Source organism: Eulemur rufifrons, chromosome 16 (assembly GCF_041146395.1).
Source record: "Eulemur rufifrons isolate Redbay chromosome 16, OSU_ERuf_1, whole genome shotgun sequence".
NCBI lineage: Eukaryota > Metazoa > Chordata > Mammalia > Primates > Lemuridae > Eulemur > Eulemur rufifrons.
Window position 1 is genome coordinate 67557380 of NC_090998.1, and position 12017 is coordinate 67569396.

The following is a 12017-nucleotide window of genomic DNA, read 5'->3' on the forward strand; positions in this document are numbered from 1 at the left end:
AGGGTCTTTTGACCTACAGTCATACAAAGTAGGTCAGATGATTTCTTTATGGCCAGTGTTTATATAGAAAAGTGGGGGGAAACTTAGAGAAATATTTTAGGTTTTATGGCTGGCTTTGTGGGAGAAGGGGCTCTGGTTTCTGTGACCCGCCTTAGGAAAGCAAGATTCCAGTTTCTATGGTAGCCATGGGGGAGAAAGGGGCTACGAGCCAGGACGGCAGGAGAAAAGTCAGAGAAAAATTTTGCTTCTGAGGCCTTCATTTAGGGTATTGTTTTTTGAGCCTCAACACTATCTTATCTCTATCTTGCCATATTTGAATTATTCTGTTGAAAGATTGTTTCCCCTACTTGGATTATGTCCCACTTATTTTTGTGTAACTCCCTCCTCCTCAGGCCATTTTCTGTTAGTTATTTATATGGACTCTGTTGTAAGAATTAATGAATGGATTTATTTATTTATTAATTCATTAAAAATGCAAGTATTACCAGGATCAAAGGAATCTAAAGAAAAAAAAAAAGAAAAAAATGCAAGTAGATCTAGTAAGATTAATAATAGGTAATACAATATTAATATACGAACAGCTAGAAGTCTATAACAAAGTAAAAGAAGATCACAGAGTTACATGAAGTAAATTTGATGTGTACTTACCAGGCTACATAAGATCTCATTGTAGTCTTTATAGATAAGGGTATAGCATGGTTTTGAATGATATTATGGCAGACAGTACCCATAAACTAAGTTTCATTAAGTTTTAGACTCTAGTATCTCTCTTTCTTTCTTTCTAGATGTCTGTGTATTTTTTTGCATTCCTAAATATGCAACTACCTTTTATACTGCTTAAGAAGTCTTAGATGGTTCTAATGATGAAAATAGTAATTTTTCACCAAGATTTTTTCTCCTTAAGTTAAATAAATAGAGATTCTATGGCAAACTGACAATACAATATATCTAAAGAGTAAAATTTGAGCAAAAAAACCCACACATTTATTTTGCATTGCTACCCAGGGATTTATATATTATCTAGGAGACTGTGGCCTTTTTGGGCATCTCAAATAATGTAATTCATTTTAGACATAAGTAAAATACCACAAAATTCACCAAGGAATGAGGCTAAAGTTTATTTTGAAAAACTGTATTTGAAAAAAAGTATAAAATAACAAGCTAATTATAAGTATGATGTAAAATGCTTAGGAAAAAAATAAGTACCTGTGATAGTTACCAATCATTAAGTTCAACTAGTTAGTTTGCTAATTACAAATTATTCCTCATTTTTATATTAAAATTAGTCCTCTGAGTGAAGATAATTCTTATTAATAGTCTTTTGAATGAGATTGGATTATCTTGCATCTCTTGCAGCATGATAGAGTGTTGACCTTGACATCAGACAAATCAGGGTTTGAGTCCTGGTTGCACAAGCAAAAGCAGTGTGCCTGAAGGCATACTGCTTACTCTTTCTGAGATTCAAAGATTTTCCAATATGTCCTATGAAAAGAAGTTCTAAATCTGATAAAGCAAAATGTCATTATTTGATATGTAAGACCCACGCCTTCTAAAAAGTGTTGATTGTTTACAAAACTATCATTGTTCATTAAAAGTATATGTGTGTGTGTGTAATATGTATAATTAATTGATTAGAAAGTTTACTTATTCTGTATGGCATGTATAGAAAGAAGTTGGATACCTGGGGCCGTGTTGCTTGTATAAATATATGTGAGCATGCATGCATGCATGTTTGTGTATATTAAAATACAGAGTGTGAAAATGTCCTGGACATCCAAAATAATAACATTCCTGTAGTTGGAAAAGCTATTATAGGGTTGCTTAGATTTACTGTCAACTCAATGTTATTATTCTAATGGAGGATGTTTTTCTTTTGTTTTTTATATCTAATTGCTTCCAATTAAACTGTGGGTCTTATTCCTCAAAGAGTGAAGGACTATCCTAATGAAATTTCCCCATTCTCTTCCACACAGAGGGCCCTTACCCTGGACATGCTAAGGTATTGAGTGATAGTACATAAAACTAATGCCATGATGGCTTCTCTTTGCATTTGACCAACTGAGATACCATGCAAGTCAATTAAAATTGTTAGCTGTGTAGACCAATAACCTGCTTTTTCCATGAGTTTTTGAATTGAATTGGCTTCTTTCTCAGCCACTTTTCAAATGATGACATATCTGAGGTTAAATAGGGAAGATGTTGGCTGCAGAATATGTAGCATCCTTGCCAATATCTGTCCTTTACTTTATGGATGACTGAGATTTATTGAGGTCATTTACTATGTCTCCAGTGTAGGACATTATGCAACTTTGGGAAAATTTTTTTTAAGTGTGATTTAATTATCCTGTAATAGAGAAAATAGAATAATAATTGCTCAATAAACATGGTTGACACGAACTAACATCACTGAACCTCTATGAAAATATAGGCAAATGAATAATAAAAAATGCAGAAGGGAAAATCAGCTTCAGCTTCTCATTAATACCACACTTTTTAAAAAACATAGTTCAAATGCTACTTTCTCTTTGAAGTCTTTCTCTGATGCAAAGCTAGTTCCTATTTTCTTTCTATATTCCCATTCATTTGTATATTTTTCTCTATTATTACCCCAACTTTCTCCCTACATGCCTCCATCCTGCATTCTTCAAAGGCAGGAATCGAATATAATTCAACTTAGTATATTTAGTGCTTCATAAAGAACAAGACATTTAATTCTTAGCAGGAGCTCAAAAATGCTTAATGAATAAATGAATAAAGCACTACATAGGCCTACAAAGTGTGTGTGATCAAAGAATCAAAGAGGGTCACTCTAGCTAAGAGGTGACAGAAACCTATCTCAAGTTAACCTAACCATAAAGAATTCTATTGATTCACGTAAGTAGAATGTTGAAGGACAAGCAGAACTTAATTTAAGCATAGCAAGGAGCAGACAAATTATTTTCATACAGCCCTGGAAGAAAAATCCCACTCAAAACACTGATAATAAACTTGGAGTTCTGGTTGACCCCTATCTGGGACTATATACCTATACCTACAGCCAGCTAGGGTTGAGGTAGGCTAAACCTAATTTAAAATGTACCCAAAGTGATCTACAGATTCAACGCAATTCCTATCAAAACTCCAATGATATATTTTCACAGAAATATTTAAAACAATCCTAAAATTCGCATGAGACCATGAGAGACACTGAATAGAGAGAGAAATCTTGAGAAAGAAAAGCAAAATTGGAGATATTATACTACCCAATTTCAAAGATTATTACAGAACTGTAGTAATCAAAACAGTATGGTGCTTGCATAAAAACAGACACATAAACCAATAGAATGAAATAGCCCAGAAATAAACCCACATGCATATATGGCAAACTGACCTTTGACAAAGATACCAAGAATACATAATGTGTAAAAGATAGTCTCTTCAACAAATGGTGTTAAGAAAACTGGATATCCACATGTAAAAGAGTGAAATTGGTCTCTTATCTAAAACTATATAAAGAAATCAAAATGAATTAAAGACTTAAACATAAAAACTGAAACTGTAAAAATCCTAGAAGAAAACATAGAGTGAAAGCTCCTTGACATTGGTCTTGGCGATAATTTTATGAATGTAATCCCAAAAGTATAGGCTACAAAGGCAAAAATAAAGTGCAGCTACATCAACCTAAAAGTTTTCTGCATAGCAAAGGAAATAACAAAATAAAAAGACAACTTGTGAAATGGAAGAAAATTGCAAGCCATACATACAATAGGGAATTAACATCCATAATGTATAAGGAACTTATACAGCTCAATAGCAAAAATAAATAAATGACCTGAATAAAAATGGGCAAAGGACCTGAATAGACATTTTCTCTAAAGAAGATATATAAATAACCAACAGGTGCATAAAACATTACTAATCATCTGGTAAATGCAAATAAAAACAACAATGAAATGTCATTTCACACCTATTAGGATAGCTGTTATCAAAAAGCCAAATTATATGTATTGAGGAGGATGTGGAGAAAAGGGAACTCCTGTACTGTTGATGGGATTATAAAGTGGTACAGCTGTTATGGATGTCCTCACAAAACTCTTCTCCAAGTTCTGTCAGTTTGAAGAAATCAGCATACCAAAGGGGTACATTTTGGGGTGGTATTACCTAGATCTTTTCAGTGGGATTGGGCTTCAACCAGGATACTGAGTAAGAAAGAACTCCTCCTGCCTGACTGCCTTGAGATGAAACATCACTCTTTTCCTGTCTCCAGACACTTCTTTGAGCTGAAGGAAATTCACTTCCACATTTATGGCAACACTATTGTCAATGGCCAAGATATGGAATCAACCTAAGTGTCCATTAGTGGATGAGCAGATAAAGAAAATTTGGGATATATATACACACACACACACACACACACACACGTACATACACACACACAAATAATGAAATATTATTCAGCCACTATAAAATGGAATCCTGTCATTTGTAGCAATATGGATGGAACTGGAGGTCATTATGTTAAATGAATTAAGCCAACCACATAAAGACAAATATCACAGGTTCTCACTCACAGGTGAGAACTGAAAAAGTGGATCTCATGAACATAGAGAGCAAATTGGTAGTTACCAGAGGCCAGGAAGGGTAGGGAAGAGGTAGAATGAGAAGATATAATTGATTACAGTTAGACAAAAGGAATAAGTCCTAGTGTTCAATAGATCAGTAGGGTGACTATAGTTTACAATAATCTATTGCACATTTCAAAGTAGCTAGAGGAAAATAATTTGATTGTTTTCTAGCATAAAGAAAAGACAGATACTTAAGATGATGGATATTCTGATTTGATCATTGCATATTATACATATTATATTATATGAATGTATTATATGAATGTATTATATGATACATATTATATTATATGAATGTATTAAATTATGACATGTACCCCCCAAAATGTGTACATCTATTATATATTTAAAAGATAAAAATAAAAAAGTGTGTCTACAGTGAGAAAGAATGGGGATAATCATGATTTAAATTTTCAGGGTTGTCCAAAGACCTAAGCATTATCAGGATCACATAAATTCTTTAAAATTATTAAAGAAAAATTTGCTGCCTCCCTAAATTAAATATAAAGACATCAAACTGTTTATTTCCTGGAACAACACTGTCCAACAGAAGCTGTATATTTAATTTAAAATTTTCTAGTAGCCACATTAGAAAGACAAAGGAAATAGATAAAATTAATTTTAATAACACATAAAATTAATTTTAATAATACCTTTTATTTTATTCAAAATATCCAAAACAGTTATAATTTTACCACTTAATCCATATATAAAATTTTTATATTCATATATTCACATATATATTTTATAAATTTTTATTTATATCTCTAGCACCTTTTTATGCTAAATCATTAAAATACGATATGTACATAATTATCATTCGGCACATCTGGATTTGAAACAGCCACATCTCAAGTACATGTTGCTAATAGTTACTAGTGGGACAGTGCAGTTCTGGGGGCATTAAGTAATTATGACAAATCCAAGATCTTATATGAAGATACAACTAAAGATTAAAAAATCAAGAAATTACCATTTTCTACCAAATAAAATCTAGTTCCAATACATTTTATAAACCATCAGACATATACTTATGGGTTCATGTGTTTGCAAAGTAGAAGGTGAATTGCAGGGACACTACTCTGATGAACTAATTGGCTTCTTAAAAAAAATATTGTTTATATTCTATATGTGCTAATGAGTTTGCTTCTGAGGAACATCACTAGGGGTATTTCTTGATAAATGCCGATTTTTTGGCTGCCACCCGTGGGCCTGTGGTTTACTTTTTTTTTCAGCGTTGGTAGTTGGAGCCTAGAAGTCTGACATGCAACTGTTCCCTGTGTGAAGTTTATGCATATTAAAATTGAAATATATGGGCCATATGTTACATCCTACGTAGAAGTTAATAATAATTTAATAACCAACATGCAAAATTGCTTCACTTTGCCAAACAAGTCATATGTGAAACAATTAAACATATAAAGTGTTTTCATGTCTTAAATACCCTATGTTATTCTCAAGAAGGAAGACCCAGTTTCATTCATTTGGCATACTTTAATAAGTCATTCATTCTAAAGTAAATCTCAGAAATAAATTAGTAAATTATTAATATAATAAATAAATAACAATATAAGTAAAAATAAGAATTGAAAAATAAATAAAAATGAGAAAAATAATATAAATAAATCTAATAAAGATTTAAGATATCCGTTTGATGGAACATGAATTGTTTTGATTTGGGGGACATATAAACCTTCTTTTTCTTTTTGTAGCTAAGGAAAACAGGCATTAAACAACTAGTCACATAAATATTGACTATAATGCAAAAATACACAGACTAACAAGAGAGAGAGTAAGATGCAGGAGGCAAAATAAATTGTAGGCAAAGTCATCATAGAAGTTTGCCCCAGAAAGGAACCTGAGCAGAGTCATGAATTAGGTGAAGGAAAAAATCAAATCATATCTGGAATATGAGTATCCCAGGCAGAGGAAACAGGATATTCAAAGATCCTGAGCTGAGGATAAGCTTGTCATGCTCAAGAAAGACATAACACCAGTGGGCTCTAGCAGAGAGAGAAAGTAGCAGGTTGGTAGGAGCCAATATAGAAGAAATATTAATAGCCAGCAGCCAGATCATTTTGATTCTTATAGCCATGGTAGGGTTTGGGGTTTTATTCTTTGTGTGATTAAAAAAAAACAAAAAAGAAAAAAACAACATTTAGCATAGAAAAGAGACATAATGAAATTTATGTTGTTAAAATGTACTCTGACTGTTCAGTGAATAAATGACTGTAAATGACTTCCAGTGGGTAATGGCAAGGGATATAAGAAGTGACCCAATTTGGTTATATTTTGAGAGCTCACAAGACTAGTTGATGAAATCAGATGTGGGCTGTGAGAGACAGAACAGAGACAAGTTTGACTCCCAGGCTGTTATTCTTGGTTTGGGGAAAGTAAATGTATGGTTTTTCTATGACTGTGTAACAAGTTTCTACAAATTTAGTGGCTTAAAACAATGCCCACCTATTATCTCATAGTTTCTGTGGGTAAGGCATCTGGGTATGTGCCAGCTGGGACCTTTGCTCAGGACTTTACCAGGCTAAAAGGAAGATGTCAGCCAGGACAGCAGTATCATTTGAGATTTGAATTCTCCTTCTAATCTCACTAGTTCTTGGCTGAATTCGGTTCCTTGTGGTGGTAGGACTAAGATTCCTTCCTTTCTTGCTGGTTATTGGCCAGATATTGCTCTTAGCTTTTAGAGGTCACTCTTGCACCCTTACCATGTGGTCTTCTCTGCAACATGGCATTTTGCATTTTCAAGGCCAGTAGAAGTGTCTCTGCTGCTGTTTATCTCTTTTAATACTTCATCTGATTGGATCAGAACCATGCAGAGTAATATTCCTTTTGATTATCTCAAAGCCAAGGGATTAGGCGACTTAATTATATCAGTAAGATACCTTTGTCACATACTGTAACACAGTTACAGGAGTGATATCCCATCGTATTTACTGATCCTCAAGGGCAATAGGTTATGAAACATACATACAATACACATACACACAATACACAAACACACACCACATACACAACACGCAAACACCACACACACAATACACACACACCACACACACAATACACACACACACACACTGCACACACAATACACATGCACACAACACATACACACAATAGATGAGAATCTTGAGGGCCATAAGACTCTTGACAGAGTAGAATTCTGCCTACTGCAGTAAATAGTTTGGGAAAAACATTACTGTAAGGATAAGTTTGAGTTCTCTTTGACCTATGTTGAATTTTACACATATATATATTAGATCTTTAAGTGTCAAGTGAAGGAAATTAGAAATATTTTTACCCAAAAAAGCAACACTTTAACATTCTGAACTGACCTTTCCCTACCACCAGAGCCACTAACTCAGCTTTTAATGTGTGAAACTTCTAGGGAAGTTCCAGACAGGAAAAATGAAGAAGCTCAGGAAATTTCACCCTAGAATATGATTTATTGATATAAAGAGTATTTTGAATTAAAGGCCCTCAGAGATCAATAGTAGTTGAAAGTGGTTTTCTCCTTATCTCCGTAAAGACCAGACAGATCCACCAAGAACAATTATCTTTCTGTCTCCTCCCTGTTATCTCAATATCTATTGCAGGAAAGATGATCAAGGATGCAACAAGATCTGGCCCAGCCTATTTTTAAAATAATACTTGTCTCTTAGGTTAATTTAATTTCCAAAGAATGATTTATAAGTCAATATGTTTCCCTCATCCATTCATTCTCCCAAGTATCTATTCATCCTCCCTCATAATCAAATTACCTGTACCCCTCTTCTCCCCCTCCCCTGTAAAATGAGGCTATATAAACTTTTGGGATATTGGTATATAAACCCATTGGGATATGGGGTAATCATTCTGTGATTCTCCCCATGTACACAATAAATAAATTTGTAATCTCTTTCTCTTATTAATCTGCCTTACTTTGTGTTGATCTTTCAGCGAACTCTCTGGGGGCAAATGGAAAGTTTCCCTTTCTCCCCCACACAAGTAAGTAGTGGAATAAAATATATGCCTTTGGAGTGCAGGTAGATGTTGTAGCAAGAGGTGAAACATTAGTGACCATCTGATATAAATGGACTAGGGAAGATTATCTAAACAGTGAGTGCTGATGGTAGACAAAGAACTGAGAACTGAGCCCTGAGTTAATAAAAAGTTTAGAGTTTGGGAACAAGAGGAGGATTCATTAAATAAGACCAATGAGAAAGAAGAAAACTGTGTCCTGGAAAGAAATTAACAAAATAACTTCAACAAGTAATTGATTGTGTGTAGTACAACTCAGAGGTTAACTTAGGTGTGAACTGATAATTGATCATTGCATTTAGCAGTGTGGATGTTAATGTTGCACTTGACAAGAACAGGTTCAGTGGTGTGGTGAGGACTAAGTACAATTGGCATTGTTTAGGGAGAATGAGAACTGAGGAAATGGAAATAAGAAATATAGCTAACTTTTTAAAGGGCTTTTTCCATGAAGAGGTAAAGAGAAATGGGCTATAGCTAGAGGGGAATTTGAAGGTGATAGGGTTTTATTTTTAATATAGGAATTAATAGATGCTAATGAAATTATCTAGAAGAAAAGGGAAATTGAATATCACCATTGAGAGGAAAATAACTCTAGAAGCCCTTGTGTGAAAACAACCTAGCAATAAGAAATTGATAGAATCTAGTGCCCAGGTAGAAGGATTGTTCTTAGAAGTCCACATAGTTCATCTATAGTAAGCAGAAAATCAGAGTTTATGGATAGATATGCAGGTACATTAATAAATTTAATGGTGGAAATGTGGGTTAGCTCCCTTGATTGCTTCTATTTCTCAGGAATATTTGATCATTTGAAAAATTCCAAAATTATTTTAATTCTCATCCAGACTAAGAATAGAAATAAAAGTATGGGGAAGGAAGAAAGATTTTGGAGATTGGACTTATTCAGAAAAATACCTTAGGGTGAATTCATTATTATTAGTGTGAGTCTTACCTTCCTCTTACCACCTCCTTCATGGTGGAAATGTGGTGTAACTGCATTTTCCTTCATGGTGGAAATGTGGTGTAACTGCATTTTCCTCTACAGAATAGTGGTGTGAAGGAATGTTCCCTTCACCCTCTGAAGTTTTGATAATTTGAGCCTATGATATAAACTGACAGTAGACAGATTAACAGGAGAAAAAAATTTAATTATTTGCATATACCCAGGAGTCCCACAACATATGAGACTCAAAGAAAGGCCAGATAATTAAAGTTCTCATGGCATTAGAATAGGAGCTTGGGGCTTCTCAGGGGATGTGTCACAAAGCTCTGGGAAGGTGAAGTGAGGAAATGAAAGGCAAACAAAAGTTGTCTTGTTATGTAGAAAAAGTCTTTCAGGTATTAAAAGTTGTTTCAAGAAGGAACTGTCCAAAGAATAGATGCTAGTGCCCATGACAAAGTCTATCTGAGCAGGCGAAGCATCACCCTTTAGTCTCTGTAGTCTCTTCTCCTGTGACATGCATTATCATTCCTGGTTGATAAGATTCCAGGAAGGGGACAAATGAGTCCCTTTCAGACAAGGGGACCTCAGAGGAGGCCTCTCCTTGCATTTGCTCTTCTCCAAGTTATATCAGTTTGAAGAAATCAGCATACAAAAGGGGTACATTTTGGGGTGGTGTTACCTAGATCTTTTCAACGGGATTGGGCTTCAACCAGAATAGTGAGTAAGAAGGAACTCCTCCTGCCTGACTGCCTTGAGATGAAACATCACTCCTTTCCTGTCTTCAGACATTTCTTTGAGCTGAAACAAATTCCTCCTCTGGAATCTTGAGCCTACAGGTTTTCAGACTGGACTAACATCGCTGGCTCTCCTGGGTCTCCAGCTTGCCAATATACTATGAAGATTTTGGGACTTCTCAGCTTCTATAATCACTTAGGCCAATTCTTTATAATAAATATCTCTATTGGTTCTGCTTCTCTGGAAAACACTGAAAACCCCTCCATAATACAACTATGGAGAAGATGAATTGTTAAATCAAGATAGAGATTTTTACTATTATTGGGGATTGTTAATTGTGACTGATTTGAGCTGGTATTGACACCTAGAGTAACGACAGGTCTGTTTAGGACATTCTAGTTTCTAAAACTCAAGAAGTTGGCCCACATTTGCACCCAAGTTTAGGGAAGAATCTTAAAGGGACAGTGCAAAGGTTTTTTTTAAATATATCTTATAAGTTGACCTAACACTTAAAACGGGAGTAATTTTAGTAATAGTATTTCTGCTTATGAGTAGAAATGAAAACTGAAGTAGAATAAATGTAAGTGAAAGATGGGAAGAGCCAATGTAGTCTGAAAAAATGAACAGTGATACCAGGAGAAGTGAGATGAAAAGATACAGAGTAATGACCATTGAGTGGACTAACTTGCAATCAAGGTTTTGGAGGTGGTATAGTTTCTGTTAGTAATAAAGCCTAGGACAAGATGTTGGTGGGGTAGCTAAGTCAGAGTGGAGAAAATGACCATATGAGTGAAGATGATGAATAAATAAGAGACCAGTCTGCTGAACTGACTACCTATACTGATGTTAACAAAAAGATGATTGAGTATTGTTGCAGAGAGGGATCTCCAACCGGGTGTTAAAATCCTCAGAGAGTGGTAGAGAAGGAGCTGAATTAGGGAGATGACTATAACAGAGAAAGATAGATGGTAATGTGGTATGATTATTCACTTTTTAAAAGGTAATTCTAAATTTGGGTTCTATACTTTTTATTTTATTTCAGAAATGATGTAATAAACTGTGTATTAGTTTCCTAGGACTGCTACTAAAATTACCACAAATTAGGTTGTTTAAAACAACAGAAATGTATTCCCCTACAGCTTTTGAGGCAAGAAACCCAAAATAAAGGTGTTGGCAGGGCCATCCTCCCTTCAAATCCCCAAGGAAAGGAACCTTCCTCGACTCTTCCAGTTCTGGTAGCCCCAGACATCCCTTGCTTGGCTTGTAGTAGCGTAACTTCCATCTCTGCCTCCATCTTCACATGGCCATCTTCCAGGCCATTTTCTCTGTGTGGTTCTATCAAAATTTCCATCTTCTTATAAGTACATCAGTCATATTGGATTAGGGCTTATCCTAAGGACCTCATATTAACTAGATTACATCTACAAAAACCCTATTTCCAAATATCTTCACATTCACAGTCATAAGGATTAGAGCATGAACATATCTTTGCAGGAGACACTGCTGTGTTCCAAATGTTTGTATTTCCCCAAAATTCATATGTTGAAATCCTAACCCCCAAGATGATGATACTGTGAGGTAAGACTTTTGGGAGGTGATTAGGTCATATGGGCAGAGCCTTCGTGAATGGAATTAGTGTCCTTATGAAAGAGGCCCAAAAGAGTCATTTGCCCCTTCCATCATGTGATAAAACAGCAAGAAGGTGC